Source organism: Macrobrachium rosenbergii, chromosome 46, assembly GCF_040412425.1.
Source record: "Macrobrachium rosenbergii isolate ZJJX-2024 chromosome 46, ASM4041242v1, whole genome shotgun sequence".
Classification (NCBI taxonomy): Eukaryota; Metazoa; Arthropoda; class Malacostraca; order Decapoda; family Palaemonidae; genus Macrobrachium; species Macrobrachium rosenbergii.
The window spans coordinates 20,239,257-20,255,365 of record NC_089786.1 but is presented as its reverse complement, the minus strand read 5'-3'; the positions used below and the strand labels follow the sequence as shown (position 1 = coordinate 20,255,365).

Genomic DNA, 16,109 nt, shown 5'->3' with positions numbered 1-16,109 from the left:
ACTGCAATTGTAAGCTAAAACACTTACAGTCTAGTAATATTCAATCAATTACCTTCATTTTGCAACAAACGGGAAGTCTCTAGCACAATATTTCAATTTATGGTGAATTTTTAAAAAAAACTTTTTTTTACGTCAGCACGTTACGAATTCATGCATCATTTTGTGATAATATTTTCTCTGTGTTGCTTTGATCGTTTTACAATTTGTTATATACCAAAATCACCGCAATTTAATGTACAATGCAACGAAAAAAAAAAATAATTCATAAGCTTTAACCGTTTTGCTCATAGCGCGATTTGTATACAATTATATATGAAATTTTTTTTTTTTGCGCTGTCATACAGTATATTTCAATATTTATATATGATAATGATATTTTTTTTCATTTCTGATGGTTGCATACTACACTTCAGGCAATGACAAAAAAAGGAGCCAAAATTGAACTCTTAATCTTAAAAACTAAGCGTGCTGTGATTTAAAAAAAAAAACTTTTTTTCCGCTTCAGCGCTAACTCCCGAACGCCGCCGGCATACGGCAGACACTTTTGTAAATAGAGGCTCAGCGTTTAAGGATTAAGAGTGGTGGGTGCTTCAGGTACAATGTACCCTCTGGCTCCACAAAAAGCTCGACATCTTATTACAAGATGAAGAGACAGTAGGAAAAAACAATCCTATGCTTCCTTCCGTGATGCCATGCCAGTCACTAGAAATGGTCTCAAGGCACTGAAAGATTCAACACTGTTTAACTTCCATTAAAAATATTGAGACAAAGAACTATTACATTCCCAGTAGTTTGAAGGCAGAATGGATGTACAAGGCACAAAAAGTATGCAAGCTAAAGAGGTAAAGGTTACCATGACATCTTTAGCTTTACTTAAAAGAAGGCAAACTGCTCTCTTAATTCTGAGTGTGTCCCAAGTCAGAAGTCCATGAGGGCAATACATTCTAGTCAGTGAATGAAACGGATCTTGCTGTATCACCATCCGTAAAGGATGGTCCTCTGAAAAACTCCAAAAGGACAGAGACCTCCCTATTCTCCCACAGAGCTGGAGAGGGCTTTAAAGCTCGGAGAATGATCTGGATTCAGGCTGTAGCTGGCGCCAGAAGCGCTGAGCACCAGCTGAGCTAAGAGCTAGTGGGCGCCTGTGGTAGCTAGCGGGCACTCGTGGGAGCTAGCAGGCACTTGTGGTAGCTATCAGGCACTCGTGGGAGCTAGGGGGCGCTCGTGGGAGCTAGGGGGCGCCTGTGGGAGCTAGGGGGCGCCTGTAGTAGCTAGCAGGCGCTCGTGGAAGCTGGCGCCAGGCGAGCTGGGAGCCAGACGAGCCAGAAGCTAGTGGCTCTGGAAGCTCCATAGCTGGTGCAAGACAGCAGCTGACGCCAGACTGTAGCTGTCGCCCAGCGAACTAGGCAACAGGCGAGCTAGATGATTGGGATCACTTGAAAAGAAAGTGAGACGCAGAGGACAACTATACTTCCAGTAGGGCTATGTGGGATGGAAGTAGAGACGCGAAGGACGAACATAATTCCAGTAGGACTAAGTAGAATAGAAGTAAAGGACAAATGAGCCTGAAAGATAAGGTGGAAGAGGCTGCTCTGATGTCCTTGACTTTCACTTAAAAGGCAAAATGTTTCCTTAAGCATTAAAAAAATAAGCCCTTTTCAGGATGTGATCTTAGTCAGATTCCGTTCAAGTAAAGACCCGAAAAGCTGTAGCTGGACAGAAGGTTCTCTCTTCTTCAGTCAGTGATGTCCGTTTACTTCCTACAGGAGAAGGGACGGATCTAGAGCTTGAAAAGATCCTCATTATAGTTAAAAATCCAAAGGTAATGGAGGAAAAAAGCATCTCCCTGTGAAAATACCTTCTCTAAACAATGACTTGGATCTCACTGGTGAGTCCTAGTCGAAGCCAGAGGTCACTCAGAAGGATGTCTTCCATGTAAGGTTGCCGAGAAGAGGAACACAGGGAATCAAACAAGGGGCTCGTCACTCATTCAGAATACATCCAGGCTCCAGAAAACTGGATTCCTTCCTCCCCTGGACAATCAAACACCAGATAAGGTTGTCAAAAGCTAGGCCCCTGTGTTTAAGCACTTAGTTAAGCATAGATCAATACCCTTACTGATGGTTCCGGAGTGGACGCGTCATCGCCGTGGGACCTCTCCAGACGGCGGTGGAACAGACGGCCGCCTGGATCAAACGTCCACAATACAACCCCACTGCGAAGACAAGGGAGGGGAGAAGAGGAGGAGTGGCTCCCCAATGCTCCGAGGGTACCGCGCCCAGGGTGGCGAAGGCGCAACTGGATTCCAGTTTTTTTCTCTGAAGGGATATGGTAACCCGGCTACTATATCCCTACAATTAATCCTTTAAAGGTGACATAGAATTAAACCCAGGCCCCTACACATGTCCCATCTGCAGCACACGAGTCAGTCAGCTTCTGCGCGGGGGTGGATCAGTCCACTGCAACTTGTGTGGTGGGTGGGTACACCTTCGTGCACCACACTGAGAACACTAAAGACTACAATGTACATTGAAGTGCATCATATGCCGTAACACACACACACAAACAAACAATAACAATACACAACAAGCACTTCCTATCCAACAAAACACCAACCAACCAACACCACACAGATCACCATCTCCCACATCTACCACACTTTCCTCCAATCCCAGAACACCATCACCCATTCCTACAAATCAAACATCCCCACAAACCCCAACACCCCATAGCACACACTCACCTAATGCCCACAGAAATGCACCACTAAATACACGCACTCACACACTTAGACATAATCGTTCATCAACATAAACATCTTACAATTAAACATTGACGGCATTCATCAACAAACACATTGAACTAAAACATTTCATGCACAAACAAAAGATCCACATAGCCATCATTCAAGAAACAAAACTGAAAACACACACATAAAACACCCAACATACCAAATTACACAGCCATCAGACAAGACAGACAACATGGTGATGGCGGAGGCCTCATCACATACATACACCATAACATATCCTACATTGAAAAAACGCAGTACATCAGAACACTAACACAAGTAGACAGACACACAGAACTACAAGCATTTAATATCAAAATAGGGCACAATAAACAAACCACAATCATCAACACATACATCCCTCCAGAATATTCACCGGGTTTACCAGCAAACTTCACAATTAGACTGCAGGCGTTGAATACCCTCCCAGATATACTTCTGGGAGGAGATTTCAATGCCAAACACACAGACTGGTACGCCCATCAAGACATCACACAAAGAGGCACAGACATCTCAACACAATTAGATCAGCTATACATACTAAACAACACAGATATGCACACACACATACCACACCAAGCCAACTTTAGTCTCACTTCCCCAGAATACCAGGTCTGGATAACATTTTGCTCACCCAACATAGCACCATCAATCACATGGAAAACACAAACAGACCTATCATCAGACCACCTTCCTATTTTAATAACACTCCAAACACACATGACACTTTCTCACATACAAGACACACCATCCCTAACTACAAGCCGGCCGCCTGGGATGAGTACTTTGAAACCACTGAGGCTCATTTCCAGGAGTTAAACCGCACACACATAACATCATCACAGACACTAAACAACACAACAATACAATTCAACGACATAATAAACAATGCAGACAAAAGAAACGTTCCTAAAGGCAACAGAAAACACTACAACCCAAACTTCACGCCTGACATAAACAGACTCATAACAGAACGAAACAATTTAAGAAATACACCAACCCCACACACACAAATCACAACAAATCGCATACATGATTTAAACACAGAAATAAACACCAAATTAACTCAAAAACAGACAGAGAACTGGCAAACTTTTCAAGGTACACTAGACTACAGAACCAACCCATCCAAACTACACAAAACTATCAACAGTCTCATCAATTCAAACAGTGGGAATACCCAAAGTCACGCCTCAATCACCACATCTGACAAGATCCCTTCACGCAAACAACAAGCCAACATCTTAATAAACCACTACGCAAAAATCAGCCACCTACGCAAATACAAAGAAGACAGACACATCTACAGACGCAAACAACAGTTCCCATTAGATTACACAGTAATACTAGCGACAACAGAAGACACTGCTAGAATCATTAAACAACTTAAAACTCTGCAGCCATGGGCATCGATAACATTTCAAACATTCATTTAAAACATCTAGGTCCCCATGGCACACAAACACTGACAAAAATAGCCAATTATTCATACGCACACTGCATTATACCACACATTTGGAAACTGGGGAAAATAATAGCACTTCTAAAACCAAACAAAACACCTACACAAGCAGCTTCATACAGACCTATAACTTTACTCTGCACACCATCAAAAGTAGTAGAACGCCTCATCTTACGCAAAACCACACCACACATACCACTGTCACCCACTCAACATGGCTACAGACCACACCACTCCACAACAACACTACTCACCAACCTTACACAAAAATACAAGATGGCATTAACTCCAGACGCCCACCACAAAGAACACTGCTAATCACAATAGACATAAGTAAAGCCTTTGACGCCATCTCTAGACCACTTCTCATCAACAAAGTTTACAACACCACACTACACAACAACACCAAACGCTGGCTCGCCAATTACTTAACAGACAGACAAGCATTTGTACACCACAATGGCGAGTCATCCAAAATCAGAAACTTCCCGAACGGCGCCCCACAAGGCTCCGTCCTAAGCCCAACACTTTTAACCTATTCATGCATGACATACCAACACCACCTAACAACATATACATCTCCTCATATGCAGACGATCTAACAATCATATCAATACATGCAGACAAAAACGTATGCTCCACACAAGTACAGACTTACATAACACAACTTGAAAACTGGCTCACACAAAACAGATTACAGGTAGCACCAACAAAATCCACAAGTACACTACTCACTAGTCACAACAAAGAACATCAGTACAGACCCACAGCAACGCTGAACAACACCACAATTCCACACACACACGAAACAAAAATCCTAGGAGTCACATACAACACTTCAGTGTCATTTGTTCCACATGTCAGTAACATCATCAAGAAATGCAGACCTAGACTAAATGCACTAAGATCACTAACAGGCACAACATTTGGACAACAAAAAGAAACGCTCATCACAGTATACAAACAATACATCCGCTCATAATAAACTACGCCAGCCCAGCCTGGCACCCTGCCATATCCAACACACAACTAAACAAACTACAAATAATACAAAACACAGCTCTGAGAATCATCCTTGGCAGTACACAATCCACACCAATAGAACACTTACACGCTGGAAACCAAGATTCTCACCATCAGGCAACACTTAGACATGAGAGGCACACAATTCTTGGCATCGGTCATAAACAACACAAACAGCCCATGCTATTACCTTCACGACCACCCTCCAACACACAGGCAAATAGTGAATACACCACACAGACACTATACAGATATCTTGAATTCTATACCACCACCCACAAACAGCACACAAAACAAAAAGCACATCCATACTCACCTCACCAGACAAGCACTTAATAACCTTCCCAACAACAAAATACTAGGCACCCCCCCACCCAACATAAGCAGTACAGAAACACAGCTCTCAAGATTGGAGAGAGTACACCTGACTCGACTTCGCTGTGGTCATCACCAATCACTAAACACCTACAAACACCGTGATAGACAACACCCAAACAGACATATGTCCACTCTGCCAAGTTAGTCCCCACACAATTACACATCTCTTAGTAGATTGCCCTAACTTGGCAGCCCTTAGACAACAACACAACATCCACACTACCACACAGTTATGGTCAGATCCAGTAAGCGTGGTGTCCTTCTTTGCGCGGTGCAGGCTTCCTGGCATAACAGAGTCTGGGGAACCACAACAACAACAACAACAACCCTTATTGATGGAGTATGAAAGACGTAGATCTCTTCAGGTACAGAAGGGGTATCTGAAAATGAGCCATAGATGTCTCAAAGAAGAGGGGTAGAGACTGCCCACTTAGAATGGCAGACGGGGCTAGGAGAATGACCTCTGCAACCACACTAGTTTAAGCAACAAGACTAGCAGAAAAGCCTCATACAGGTGATTTCTGAAGCTTTGAAGGTTCCTTGAGGTGGCAAATAAGAACATAGATGGTCTGCCCCATGGATTCCACAGTTCCCGCCAGACCAGAGGACGTAAGGAAGTACCTGCTCTCAATTCGTCTGCAAGAACTTTCAGACAACTTGAATGAAATTGAATCCAATCTGTTAACAGTAGAAGTTCTCTTGCTTGGAGAGAAAATGAGCCTTTCTCTTCTATGTACATACGCTAGGAATGAAATCTTGTCTAGAGAGAACTACCACAGTCCAGGTGTAAACTAAGGTCAAGAAGCACTGAAGCTCCAAAGAGAAATGCTTACAGCTCTCTAACATATGTGAGAAGGATCCATGATCCGGGTAGCATGACCAGGAAAGTTTCCGGTTAACACGTGGGTTCCTTGACCAAGATCCAAGGTGAAAAGCAGAAGACTAGGTCCAAGCTTGGAGGAAGAAGGGAGTTCCCTATTTCATCTATGTATGCATAGCCACCACTGCAGGTCCGACTCATATGAAGTTTGTCTAACTTGACTAACATCTTGGTGGACGACAGAGTACCCAGAACAGTAGATTCACCCACTAATGGTCCAAGAAAGAAGAAAAAAGGGGCAATATTTGCAGACTGTCTGAAACAAGCAGAGATTCTCTAGACAGACGGAAAATATGAAAGTTCAGAGAGTTGAAACTGACATCCAGGAAGCTGACTCTTGCAACAGAGACTGTGTTCTGAGGAAGAGATGATATAGATCTGTAGGCAAATATAACAGGGCTGACTGCAACTGTGTCACTCTCACAGTAGAAAAGGAGCACCAGAGTTTTCTCTTCTTGAAATTACAGAGAAAAGAATGGAAAGCTCTAAAACCCCTCTCAACTGTCCTTGTCCAAACAAGACAGGGCTAAGAGACAATCAAAGGTGATGTCTCTCAGTAAACACTTGGGAGTTCTCTATCCTCTTAGCCTGTGCTCCTGCTGCTAGTCAAGAAAAAAACCTTTTACTTCAAAATCTTGACAAGATCTCTGACAAGGAGGTCTTGTTCCATCGAAGCACCAGAGGGAGCTAAGTCCAAAGACACTTGTCTTGCTCCCTTTTCAACTAAAGTCAAACTTCCACCTCCCTGAGAGACTTCTTGGAGGACAAAGAAAAAATGCCAGGGGAGGGAGATTCCTTTAACAAGCTCAAAATTTGGGACGCAAAAGTCCCTATCTGCAAAGGACAGGACTTTGAGACACTAACTATCGCTAAAAAGGAAGTAACGTCGGCTCGTCTTGAACCCTAGGCAAAAGTGGGACCGACTGAAGGGAGCCAAAACGTTGTTGAACGGTCTGTATGGCGCTCAGGGGCGGGAGTCTGATACTGTAGGGTTGGCACCTTCATCACAGACTGGTGCCAGCCACTAGAAAAGCCGGAACCAGGCATTCAATCAGAGACTGGCACTCAAGAAAGAAAAACAGTTTAGCAGACAATGGGAGCTCTGAAGGTTGGCGCCAGGTATTAAAGAGAGCACTGAGCACCCGGGAACTGGTGTCGGGCGTCTGGGAATAGGCGCTGCGAGAACAGGAACTGGGGCCAGACACTAATAGGATGGCACCAGGTGCTCAGGAAGACATCAATTCGATGAGAGATGATAACACTACACATCCTCCAAGACGCCTTTCCAGTGGCTGTCTAACACTACACATCCTTCAAGATGCCTTTCCAATGGCTGTTTGCCAATACCTGGGAATGTACTACAGGTTCGACTGAGGGGGCGACTACCCATGGGCAAGCCCCACTGACCTGCCTTGGACTTCCAGTATGCCTCCTCACAGGTTTAGGGGTCTGACAAGGACCTTCGTCTAGGAGAGTCAGCAGGATGAGCAACCACCTCCTCTATTACACTTCCACCAAGACGCCTTTTCAGTGCCTGTCTGTCGATGCCTGGGATTGTGCAACAGGTTCAACAAAGGGGACAACTACCTGGGGGACTTCCCATCAGCCTCCATTGGACTCTCAGTATGACTCCTCCTAGGTCTAGGGGAGTATGACAGTGACTTAGGTCTAGGAGAACCGGCGGGCAGGATAATCGCCTCCTCCACTACAAAACACTCACTTGCAAGGTTAATTTTCTGTTAACCCAAACGCAAGACTGGCGATGGTATGGGAAGGAAGCTAGGGAGCCAGGCGCGCAAGCCAGTGGATAAACACATAGGGCTAGTAGAAGGAGAGAAAAAGGGTATGTCAGATTTGTACATTTGGGCACTTATGGGCACCCTGGCTGCACAAAGCACGAGTTGGCGCCAGATGGTAGAAGTCGCCCATGGGCACTCGGGCGCTTTTGGGAGCCTTTGGCTGCTCAGAGCATAAGTTGGTGCCAGACGGCAGATGGCGCTAGTGGGCGCCATCTAGCAGTCGTATCATGACCTGGCACCAGGCTGAAATGGGGGCAAGTGGCTGCTGCTGGGTACTGGAAGTGTGGAACATCACGATCTGCCCGTCAACCTAGATGTGCATTGTCCTTGCACAGGAGAAATGAGAAACTTCTCAGAAAAAAAGGTAAAATTTCGTAAATGTACTGAGGAAGCGAGTACTCTACACAATATACTGACGAGGCAAATACTGGGACCGATTCTCGGCTGACGAAAAGTGTTATAACTTGTTACTTGTTGACACTTATCTAGGTTCACACCAGTGTTTGCAGGGCATGTTTATCAAATTAAAAGGTTATTCATCAGATGTATTGCCCTGAGCATGCATCATCACACTGCATGCTCCGCATTCACTGTGTGATATTCCATACCACAGCATTGATAAACAAAAAAGTTTAAAGTTCGTTTGAAAGACTTCAAATCCTCAAACTGCCTCAGCTCAAGAGGAAGCTTGCTATAAAATCTATGAGTTGCAAAATAAGCACCCTTCTCTCCTTACTATTTTTGCCCCTACACTTTCAATTCTCTGCAAGGGAAAATGTGAGGGTTAACGTAATATTATTTACCGACGGCTAGCAAGTCTATTAGGTTTGGTAAACAAACATAAAATGCCAAAGGAATGACGAAATATCCAAGAATTACTTTTAAGGCAATCATATAACGACGGCTTGCGAACAGTCTACGCCCTGTAAACCCCACTGATGTAAAAATCTGGACTAAAGGGATGGCGTAAGATGCAAGAATTACTTTTAGGGCAAAACTACATCAGCTGCTCGCAAGTAGCCTAGGCAAAAGAAAAAAAAGTTTGCCTATATTAGACCAAAAGAATGACGAAACATTCAAGGCAAAACTAAGGCAAAATTATACTGAAGGCTTGCAAGTACAGTAATCTGCTTAAGATGCAAGAATTACATATGAGGGCAAAACTACGTCGGCGGCACGCAAGTAGTCAAGGCAAATAAAAGTTTTGCCTGGATTATCCTAAAAGAACAACGAAACATTGAAGAATTACTTTTAAGCAATTATATCGGCAACTTGCAAGCATCTAAGCTGGGAGAACACCATTCGAAAATTCATTTTAAGGCAAAATTATACCGAAGGTTTGCAAGTAATCTAGACCCAGTAAGCAAAACAGAATGCAAAAGACTTAGCCTAAAGGAATGGCGTAACACATACGAGGATTACTTAAGGGCAAAGTTATTATCTGCGGCTCGCAAGCCTAGATGTAAACAAAAGACTTAGACAATAGTTCTGATAATGAATCAACTTAATAAAAAAACCAAGGAAAAAACTCATCCCAAGATTTCATGAAGGTTACTAATACGCGTTCCAGTGGACGTGTAAACCACCGAAATCCAGATACAGTTTATATATCCGGAAAATGATTAATACAGCTGCCGCAATACTTGGTGTTCACCCGAGCACGGCAGGAACAGAGTGAGGTTATCTGCTAAAGTCATTCCTAATATTCCCGCTAGCGGGCAGAACTAGTCACCTGCACAGACGTGCAAAGTGTTACCCGCGAAATTTTGAATTCAAGCTGCCGTGTAAAGTGAACTAATAGCTATGTAATTACTTATGTAGGAGTATTCCAGAATGACCTGGAATCAGTCATTAAAATTTGGTAACTACTGTAGTTGGTTCAAGTAGTGTTAGGTGGCTGAGTTGGGGGGGGGATATCCACTCTCACTTGCTGCCAACAAACACTTTTTCCTTCTGCATCAGGGACTGTGCAGAGTGCCAAGTGACTAAGGTAGGACTATGATAAAAATGATATTTTCATAATAAAATTAAGTTTCATAGTATATAGCCTACTTACCAAGTAATTACACAGCTATAGTTTTAACCTCACGTGGTAGCCTTTTATTTAAAAATCGCGGTAGCACTTTGATAGTTAGTGGAGGTAACAAGCCCCACCCACTTCACAGGTAGTGTTGGAACGATGTAGCCAATAGCGTCATTCTGTTTGTGCCTTTACGTCCATTAGAGAGGAGGAGGGAGAGCTCTGATTCTGTAATTACTTGTTAAGTATATATGAAACTTAATTTTATTATGAAAATTTCATTTTCATATAAGTAACTTACCAAGTAATTACATAGCTGAATCCCAAGCTGATAGGGGGTGGGATGAATGGACATATCCCACTCCAAAACATTAAGGTGTGATAATGACTTTGAAATAGAAAGGATAGCTAGCATTTGGAACAATGCTTGTCATTTCCTTACCTGATAAGAGGGCTACTGCAAATGAATACTGCCTCTGGCTGGTGCTCATCTTAACCTGTAGTGGCATGGTGGTTGAGCCGAGGGTCACCTCTACATAAGTGGCAGTCTTGCAACGGAGGGTAGGTCTGATCCCTGACAAGACAAATGTAATGAGTGCCCTTGCCCTGGGCGCAGTACCAATAAAACAAACAACCATACAACGCTGTCACCTACGCTGACAAAAAACCACTGCCAATCCACTAAGATTGGTGGGCACTCCAGGTACAAAGTACCCCGGGGCTCCCCAAAAAACTTGACATCTTACATCAAGGCTACGAGACAGGAGAAAGAATACTTCCTATCCTTCTTCCCCCAGTACCATGCCAGCCACTGATAATTAACCTCAGGGTACTGCAATTCTCAAACACTGTGTCGATTTCTTTTAAGTAATGACACGCGAAGATTGATTTGCACCTCCAAAAGGTCCAAAGAATGGACGAAAGGGACAAATTATGCTTGAAAGCGAGAGAGGTAGCAAATGCTCAGACTTCATGCACTTTCACTTTGAATGAAGGCACAATGTCCTCCTGAATCCAAAAATGCACCTCGGAAATCAGGTCCCTCAGGAAGAACAACAATGCATTCTTCGAAAGAAGATGAGAAGGATTCTTGACAGAACACCAGAGGTTGCTGGATGGCACTCTGATCTTCTCGGTCCTTCACAGATATCTTAGGGCTCTAGGCTAACGGGGCAAAGAACCCTTTCCTCTTCCTCCGGGCCCAGGATTTCCATTAAACTCTTAAGGTGGAAGGAACGAGGCCAGGGCTTGGATGGGTCCGCATTCTTGGCGAGGAAACCTAGGGTAATAGAGCACACTGCATCTCCTTGGGAGAAGCCTACCTTCTTGTCAATAGCTTGTAGTTCACTTAAACGCTTTGCAGTCGCCAAAACTACGAGGAAGAGTGTCTTCTGAGTGAGGTCCTTTAGGGAAACAGAACCGAGGGGTTCAAAAGGGGGCCTGTGAGCCACTTGAGCAGGACGTCTAGGTTCCAGAAAACCAGATCGGCCCTCTTCTGGTTAGGAGTGTCAAATGACTTGATGAGGTCATTAAGATCAGGGTTTTGAGGACAGGTCCACATCTCTATGCTTGAAAACTGAACTAAGTATAGCTCAATATCGTTTAATGGTGGATGAGGACACACCTCTACAGGTCCTCAGATAGAGGAGGAAGTCTGTCAAACACTAAGAACGCTTGAGTGTGGTTAGGTTGAAAAAGTAGCGCAGCCAATCTATTCAGCCAATTAAATCGTTTCCTTAGCATTAGTCCCTTGTTTATGATTTTGCCTGAGACATGTTAGTTATTGTGCTGTTTCTGCTTTGGATTTCCATACTGTCCTATTACAATAGTACCTTAAACACGACAGTTCTTCAAGATGATGGTGGGCTTAAGATAAAGCCCAATAAATTGACTGCTGACCTCCCAAATACCCCATGCTGACTACTTGTTGCAGACACCAAGGTTTGGAAGCACAGGTAAAAAATATTGTGATGTATCTCTTTGTTCCTATGAAAACAATTAGGTTTCTAATGAAAATATTAGTAATTCTAAGGAAGAGCTCAACAAGTAGATATTGTTTATTAATGAAATTTTTTGATTGAACAATATAGAAAAGGGTGTACATAATGCAATACAGGTAAGGTAATCTGAAAAATATGCAGAGATAATGAGAAACTTACCATCCTTTTAATTAGCAGATCTCATACAGATTTCCCACACCATCCTCCCCTTCAGGTGGATGGAACTTTGCAGAATGAGCTGATGCTTTAACTATTCTCAGAGTACAGTAACTCTTGACTCACATGTAACTTTTCTGAAACATCTCACAAAAGTTTCAGCAAATGCTAATCAAAACTTAGGTATTGTTCGTAAGGCCTTATATATTTATAACAGTGATAAAATTAATGCAACCTATTTTAGGTCATTTGTGCTTCCTATACTAGAATACTGTTATCCAGCTTGGATGTCTGCTTCTGCCAAAGATTTATCTCTTTTAGATCCAGTGCTTCGTGTTGGTAGGTTTCTGTTTCCTAATAGCAGCAGGATGGTCTCGTTTGTCACTTTTTCATAAGTTGTATTTCAACAGAGATCTTTCACCTTCGCAACTGATCCCTGATCCACACTACCTGCCGAGAGCAACCACTGAACAGCAGCACCACTATGCAGTAAATGTGCCTCGCTGTCAAACTTCTCAGTTCCAGAGGTCCTTCATTCCTCACACCGTTAGGTTGTGGAACAGCCTCCAAGAGGATATTGTGCAACTGGAACTTCAGAAGTTCAAGCAAAGATGCAATATATTACTAGGTACCCTAACACTATTCTCCTTACACTTTAATGCATTTCTCTCTATTAATAAATTCATCTTTTCTTTTTTAATATATAAGTGAGAACTCTTTGTTCTGTATTTCCCTTTACCGCCTCTTACTTCTTCATAATGAACACCATATTCCTTGGAAGCTTGAATTTCCAGTCAATGACCCTTGTGGGCGTGTTCCATATGAATAGGTTTCATCTTCTGAATAATAATAATAATAATAATAATAATAATAATAATAATAATAATAATAATGTGTATTTACCTTCATCCCTGAGGGGTTCGTACTGACCATGACAAAAGCTCGGCAGGACACTGCGTTTTGTCCCAGCCCCTCAGGGATACAAGTAGACTAACCATAAAAACAAAAGATGGTAAATTCCTCATTATCTCCTAATCTTTCTCTGATTACCTCACCTGTGGTGTATTGTATACACCCTTAGAATTACCAATATAATATCTAAAATGAAACTTGTTTTCCATGTCAGTTGTAAGTCTAAGTCATGGCTATAGTTTTGAAAGCTTTCACTTGGCAGGATCTGCTAAGCCCATACTTTTATCAGTAAAACTTCACTTTGGTTGCGTGGTCTGATTCCCGCCAGTCGTCGACCGGGACAGGTTCCTCATGCATAAATAGACATAACCTTTCCCATAATGATAGGTCCTGACCTAATCAGATCTTACCTATCTAACCTAACCTAACCTAACCTAGGGCAACGTGCCCTGACCTGACCAGGGGGCTTTGGCTCCCCCTGAACCCACCCGAAAGGGCCGCAACCATGGGTAGTTTGCATGTCGACGGGATCACGTCTTTCCGATGTTTAGGCTAGTGTTTCTTGGGGGGTGGGTCCAGAGGGGAAGGCAAAGCCTTCCTGGCCAGGTCATGGCATGATGCCCTACGACAGATTATGAAGGTAAGGTCTGGTTAGGTCAAGAAATGGCACTCTAAGAAATGTTAGGTTTGTTTTCGTCTGCGGTTGGCTATGGCTAACATGCTAGCCTACAGCTACCAAGGTTCAAGCCTGCAATAACTAGTCTACGCAGCTTCGGTCTAATCTTGCTGCACAGAAGCTATTAACACAAACCTAAAACACTTTTATTGATACGTTTATTACTTTTCAAAACAAATATGATCGTCATTACCTTAATACCGGTCACGTTTGATTTTGTACACGTTTCAAAACACAGACAGTAATTGTCCAACACCAACAGCAACACAAACAACTCTGATGTTACGAAGCTAGCAAAGTAATATCGACATTCGGCAGATAAAAAGGAATCTTGACAGTGCGCGAACTAGTGGTCAAACCCAATGAGAATATTTAAAAGGGCTACGTTAATGAAGGTGGAACAGAAATAAGACAAACATTCCAAAATTGACGCTGAAAGCAAGAATAGATAATCACAGATACTTGAGATTTACCTCTTATTTTTCGGCTTTGACCGGCGTACACGGAGAAGTGATGCCGTGCTAATTTACAAATTAAGTCTGGCAAAGGAAAATCAAGAAAATTCTGAGAGAGGGAAATGTTAAGCAGGAGGGATTACCTAGACCAAACTTATTCTCAGTTGTAACAACTGAATCAGCGGGGAAACAGAATATTGCAGTTGCACATCGAAATATGCAAATGTTCCTCAGAGTAGAGGTAGTTAAAAGCAGTTTCCATAGCACTGAAATATTTTTTAAAAGGATCTCCCAGCATCAACCCATAGATGTTGCCAATGTTGATAAAAATAAACAAACATGAAGAAAAAGAGAAAAGAAAGCTATGTGAATGGTTAAAAATGGAATGATACTCAGGAAAAGGAGAACACAGTTTAAGCATAATCAAAAGAGAAAGGAAAAGTTAAATGTATACCGCCGTAAATATTGGCCTAGCTGGAGACCTTGCCTTGAAGATAAGAAAAGAAATGCACGAGGTATTAGTAAATCCACAGTATGATATTGAGACTGGGCTTACAAAAGAAAGAAATGGAGAAATTAGCACAATTTAACACTTTGCTTCATACGGCTAGCTTATACAGTGTGCCCAAAATCAGAGTTGTGAAGAAAACAACGAAGAACCAGAAACCTCAAACATCCCATTAGCAGCCTATACACAAATAGTTTTTATACATGAAATAACAATAGACTAATTCGATAGTAAAGAACTATGTGGATCGATCAAGTGATGAAAGTAGTAGTAATAGTAGTAGTAGTAGTAGTAGTAGTAGTAGTAGTAGTAGTAGTTGTGTTGTTATTGTTGTTGTAGAGATGCGTCTCTGATCGGCTCTCTTGGTCGTCCTATTTTTGCCTCCGCATGTGCTAGTTTAAGTTTACATCATCTATTGGTACCATATCCTACTGATAAATTCCTTCCTATTATCAATACTTTTCTCTGGATAGTACCATATCTGCTATTAGATTATCTCTAACTTTCTGATGTGGCCGCTACACGAAGCCTAATATCGGTAATAATTGTTCCAAATTCTCATTTGCCTCCACACAATGTAAACATTTAGTCATCCTTTTAATCTTTACCTATCATTTAACTCTACTGTGTTCAGACTAGCTTTGTTAATCAACAGTATCTTTTCGGTGTTATCAAACCAAATTTCTTCTCCGTGGATTTCCTTAAATTCCCCATAGATAAGTGTTCTTTTCATTAATTTCTCTTTTCCTTTCTTTAATCTGTTCAGTTTTTCTTTGATTTAGGTCTACCGCCTTCACATCCTTTTAATCTGCATAAGACAAGGATCAGTCCACCATCTGCCTAGAACAGTGCCATGATTCTTAACATCTCGTTTCTAAATCTTACCGCTTTGACTTCTTATTTTTCTTTGATCAGGTACATTATCGATAGGAAAAATTTAGTTGACTAATTGCACCGTGCTTATGCCATTTGTTGCGTTAAATTTCCTTGTTCAGTATTGTTATGACAGAATTATTGTATCGTTTGCGTGTATATTTGCAACTGTATTT

At 42.3% G+C, this 16,109-nt stretch overlaps 1 protein-coding gene across 2 annotated transcripts in view; it reads right to left on the bottom strand.

Moving 5' to 3' along the window:
* The window catches only part of LOC136830268 (zinc finger protein on ecdysone puffs-like), a 161,975-nt gene extending 147,204 nt beyond the window's left edge, over nt 1-14,771 (bottom strand). Inside the window, exon 1 of one of the 2 annotated variants that reach the window (XM_067089648.1) lies at nt 14,291-14,771. The gene's annotated coding sequence lies outside the window, so the exon portion shown is untranslated. The remainder of the gene's footprint in view (nt 1-14,290) is intronic. The other variant, XM_067089649.1, reaches the window with a different exon arrangement.
* Between the last annotated feature and the right edge of the window lie 1,338 nt (nt 14,772-16,109).